This window comes from Amblyomma maculatum, chromosome 1, assembly GCF_055883805.1.
Source record: "Amblyomma maculatum isolate TAMU_Amacu chromosome 1, ASM5588380v1, whole genome shotgun sequence".
Lineage (NCBI taxonomy): Eukaryota > Metazoa > Arthropoda > Arachnida > Ixodida > Ixodidae > Amblyomma > Amblyomma maculatum.
This window is the reverse complement of record NC_139344.1, coordinates 3,568,736-3,573,921: the sequence shown is the minus strand read 5'-3', so window position 1 is coordinate 3,573,921 and position 5,186 is coordinate 3,568,736. Positions and strand designations below refer to the sequence as shown.

Here is a 5,186-nt window from a genome sequence, read left to right as displayed (position 1 = left end):
TGAGGTCACCATTACTCGACCCGATTGGTGTCTACATGAACTCGCTTTCTAGCGAATAAGTATCTCAGCGGCGCGTAGCGTCGATATTTGTAGTTATTGTGCAAGTTTCTTACTCGTATTTGATTCCATTGCCTTTTACTATTGAGAGCTTCGATTATTCTTTTTTATCGTTGATGAGGGCTAAAAAGCATTCAACTTCGCTGACGCTCCTCGCCGCTCCGGTTGCTTTTCAATCCCAGAGTTCGCCATAACTCGACTCGCTGACTCGACAGCGTCTACATGCTTTTAGACAAGCGGGTCAAGCGAGTTAACCTACCCCCTGCAAGCGAGTTAACGCGACCCGCTCCGCGGCTATTTTACTCGACCCGACTGAGTATACATGAACCCGACAACTGGTTTTTTACTCGACAGGCTTACTCGACCCGACTCTGTCGAGTCCATGTATACAGGGCTAGTAGGTATGAAACGGCTGTCTTGTGTACTTCTGCGTTCCTGTCCTGCTGCGTGCGGCTTGAAATAGTCGACGTCTCTCTTCGGCGACTCTTCATCGCCTGTGTGAAAGTGCGAGTTCGAAAGCGGGGGCGAGTTTGCCCAGCCCGTGACGTCGTGCACCTCCTTTCCACATCCATCCCCGTCGGAATCCCCCGCAAACCTCGTCAGGACTTTCTGATGTCTACAGGCTTACTTCAGCCACCTTCCGTATAGAAAGTTCATAATTTTTTAGAGCTTTCTAAGATTTAAATGTCTGTCTGCTCGGTCAATTAGCTCTCTAATCTTCTTCAAACCGCTTTTTCTACGTCTTTTGGTCAGGGAAATGAAGTTAGATTCGTTCTTTGAATAAATGATTGATTGACTCACTGAGTGAAATCAAACACTGCGTTCAATCTCATCGTTCATCTCTTCATGAAGTAACTGTATACCAGCAAGCTCGTCCTGTGAAGGGGGGAGGGGGAGGGGGGTAGGTTCACATAGACTCAAATTAAAGTTTTGACCAAAACATATCTAACATCAAAGGAAACTGCCTTTGAGGTCATTATATTTATAACACCTCGCCCGTCATACCATGTCAGCCGCCTTTTGCTGCTCGTTTTTTCACTCCTGCATTTTTTATTACACTATCGATTGGGACAGTTCCTCGCATATGCACTCAGATTCATTCTAATCTGTTCAAAGTCAGGCAGTCTGGAACATTATGGGGGACACTGAAGCTGCGCCTTTAACAGTATGAAGCGATAGCGTAAGCTACCAGCCCACGCGTCAAGTGCGCGGTTGCATTGCCCTGGCCGCAGGCAGCACGAGCGGAAAAAAATGTGTGTGTGTTAGTGAGTGCGCGCGAACGGCCATGGTAGACGCGCCTTTCCGCTGAACGGCTCAAACCGCTCAAACGTTTGAGGAAGTCTGGTGGCTGATACCTCTCGAACAGCCAGTGCAAGAAGAAAGATGCTGGCAGATGCAAAAGATCGCCTTTGAAATGAGACAAGGCGACCAGACCAACGGGAGGGCTTCCCAGAATTGCGCTCGCGGCCAACTGCGGTAATGGCGACGAAGGAAGGACGGCTGGAAAGAAGGAATCGGCGGAGCTCGGGAGGCCGTAGACGAAAGTGAAAGGAGAGAAGGGAAGGAGGAGTCGGAGGGCAGCGGTGGCTTTGAACAAGGCGGCGATGTGGACTATAAAAACTGGAGTGTTTAGACGAAATGTCGCACTCTGAGTGAAATGAAGTGTTCGCAGTTGTGTAAATAAATTTCTTGTAACTTGGATTTTCAAAGAAGGACCGATCAAGAGACCTGACTCGCAACCTGATAGCGCTCGTGTTGTTCGTTCTTCTCGTGTGTCCTGTCTGCTTTGCGCTACAGTCTCGCTATGTTCACGCACCAACAAGCCCAAAAAGCCACCCTTTTGAGACCTGACTGATTCCACGTATAAAATCCCGCTTTAACCATGCCGTTATGAAGTGCTTGCGTGGCTTAGGAGAGAGAGAGAAACACTTTATTTATTGGTATTGTGAACGCAATGGTCTTGGCAGGTTGATTCTGATATCATCTTCCCATATGAAAGGAGATACCCGAATTGGGAATTCCTGCCAAGCGTAATGTCAGCCAACCCTACATCCAGTTAGTGCTCGGCCATTTCAGCTGCCAGCTCCATGATCGCTATTGTTCACTCACCACATATATATAGGCGCCGGCGGCATCGAGTAAACTTTAGTGCTGGTTGTCCGAATTCACTCTTTTCTGTGTTGATAACAATGCCGCTTACCGAAAGGCTTTGGAAAAGTAGGCACAGTTGTTCCATGTGTTCTTCGGGGGATGAACTTGCCACGAGAATGTCATCCACGTAGACGAACACGAAAGGTAGGCCAAGTATGACGGAGCCGATGAAACGCTGGGTGGTTTGTGCAGCATTGCGAAGTCTGAATGGCGTTCTTAAGAATTCAAACAGTCCGAATGGTGTGGTGATTGCTGTTTTAGGGACGTCTTCTTCTGCTACCGGGATTTGGGGATAGGCCCGAACAAGATCTATTTTAGAGAAGATGGTTGCACCATGTAGCACTGATGTGAAATCTTGTATATTTGGCAGTGGGTAGCGATCTAGGGCGGTCTTGCTGTTTAGGAACCTGTCGTCTCCGCATGGTCTCCAGTCTCCTGACTTCCTAGGGACAAGATGTAGTGGAGATGCCCAGCTGCTGAAGGAGGGTCTGATGGTGTCAAGTTCCAACATGTGCTCGAATAGTGCGCGGGCCACTTAGAGTTTGTCATGAGCTAGGCGTCGGGCGTGAGAAAACTGGTGGTCCTGCTGTTATAATATGGTGCTGAACGTCGTGACACACAGGTTGAGTACAATCCGGGGGTGACGTTAGCTTGGGGAACTCATTAATCAGGGCTGCGAACGGCCCTTTGGCAACTGTATAGCACATGCAGGTGCTGCATCAGTAGTTGCGCGCGCTGCGATGCCGTGAATGAAGAGTTTAATTGCGGAGTCAAGTAGTCGCTTTCGCTTGACGTCGAAGAGGAGTCCGTGTTTGGTCAGAAAGTCGGCGCCGATGATGGCATAACCAATGCCAGCGACCAAAAACACGCACCTGAAGACAATTCGAAGCTCCAGGTTGAGTGTCAAAGAGCGCTGCCTGTACACAGGGATGCGAGTTCCGTGTACTCCTTGGAAGTAGGAAATTGCAGCGGTAGCGCGCTCAGCTTTTGTAGCTGGGAGAATGCTCACTTGGGCCCCGGTGTCAATGAGAAATCTTTGTCCGGTGGTTCGGTCAAAGACGTGGAACAGGCGACACTTTTCTTGGCACTGACTGCTCGTGGCCGCTAATGGTCGGACTGCAGGTTCTCCGCCCAGGTGCAGGGCAAGAGGCAATGACGGGCGTTGGAACCGAAACGGCGGTGATAGTAGCATGTTGCGGGGCCTCCGGATTTACTTTGTTCCCATTCTCCATGCCGGCGAGGCGTTGAGGACCGACGACGTTGGCGTCCATGGCGTCGGGGCGGCTCTGAGACTGCACTTGCCGCGATGAGTTGCTCGAGCCATGAACACAGGCGGTTAACTTCGAAAGTGGTGGCGGGATGAGGTGGCTGGGGAGTGGTGACAGGAGCGGCCAACAGCGAATCATGTGTGGACGTGTTGAAGACAGCGACGCTGAGATGTGGTGTGGCCACCGCCATCACTTTGTCAGCTAGCGCAGCCAACGATGTCAAGTCCATGGTTGCGGCAGTGGCAAGCACCATTTGCAGGTTGGTTGGAAGGCGCTGTAGGAAACGCTCGTGCAACACAGCATTGTCCAAGGTTTGAGCGCTCGTCCTAAGAAGCTGCGTCATCCATCGCAAAAGCTGACTTAGCTGTCGGTCACCGAGCTCCTCCGCGGAGAGCAGCTGCTGAATTCTTGTCCTCTCCGATGCGGCTGTTCTTTGTAGTAGTGCTGCCTTGAGCTCGTTATAGGAATGTACCGGGAGACTGGTGCTGAACGAGGCGAGGATGTCGGCCACCTCCTCCGCCGCTGTTGATGGCAGTATCCACGTGATAGAACTTCTGTGTCTGGGATGTAATTCTGTCGAGCTGACATTGTGATTCCACTTGTATGAACCACACAGCAAGGTTGCGTTCCCAGTACAGTGGGAGGCGAACAGCTACAGAAGAGACGGTTCCGCCGGGCTCGTCGTGCGTTGTCTGGCTGATGCTAGGAGTCAGTGCCTGATTATGCTCCATGGCAGTTGCGTAGATTTGCGTGCTATCTTTGTTACAGTGGGGAAAGGCGGCCAACCTACGTTAATTAGTTGCGTAAAAGTCGGGTCACCAATTGTAGGGCGCTGTGATCCCCGGAGAAAGGACGCAACGGAGACGAGCGTACTCTGACTTTATTCTCCATGTGCCTCGGTGAGAGTCAAAGTAGCGTACTCTCTGACTTTATTCTCCATGTGCCTCGGTGAGAGTCAAACGGTGGCGGAGAGCCCGCGAGGGCGTGCCGCCGCTGCAAGGGTGAGAAAGAGAGAGAAGGAAGGGTGCGCGGTGCTGTGGGTGGGGCTGCTCATGGCCACGGTCACGGGACAGCCAGTCACACACAGCTCATATTGCGGCGGCGAACTCCGCTACATAACTGTTCGGAAGCCTGATGGTGAACGCGGGCCGCTGCGCACCACGTGACGTATGTTGACCAATCGGTGGTGTAGCGCCGCGGGGTAAAGAATCGCGGTTCTTCGAAGTTATCGAGGGACTGTAGCCAGGCATAGGCACCCTAGCCCAGGCTTGCCCTCCGCGCTGCTGTCGCAGCGCCAGTAGCCCGTTGAATTGCAGCCGGATGCGAGGCTGCAACACGCGTTTTTTTTTTTTTTTCAACCTGTAGAAGTCCGTAATCGTTGAATAACTCGAACGCAAGATGAAACGCCGCAAAGGCGTGGACGAGCAGGCGGTAGATACAAGGCAAACGTTTATTCCGTTTGCTCGAGATGGGAAGCTTGGTGGCGAAAAAAAATATACGGGAGCGGTGAATGCGTTAGCATGACGATCCTCTATTCACATATATTTTCTTGTAGGCCTGCACACATTTCCTTTCTCATTAAAGTTTCTTCGCCCGCGGAGGAACTTTGACTTGCTCTTCGCTGAGTGAAGTTATTTTCATTTTTACGCTCTTTCCGTGACAGCCATCGCATGGTGATCTCCACTACCTGGACCTGAGCCCAGACTTTTC

General features: G+C 51.4%; 1 pseudogene; it reads right to left on the bottom strand.

Annotated features, from left to right (window-relative positions):
• Positions 1-867: 867 nt before the first annotated feature.
• Positions 868-4,207, bottom strand: LOC146201499 (uncharacterized; annotated as a pseudogene).
• Between the last annotated feature and the right edge of the window lie 979 nt (positions 4,208-5,186).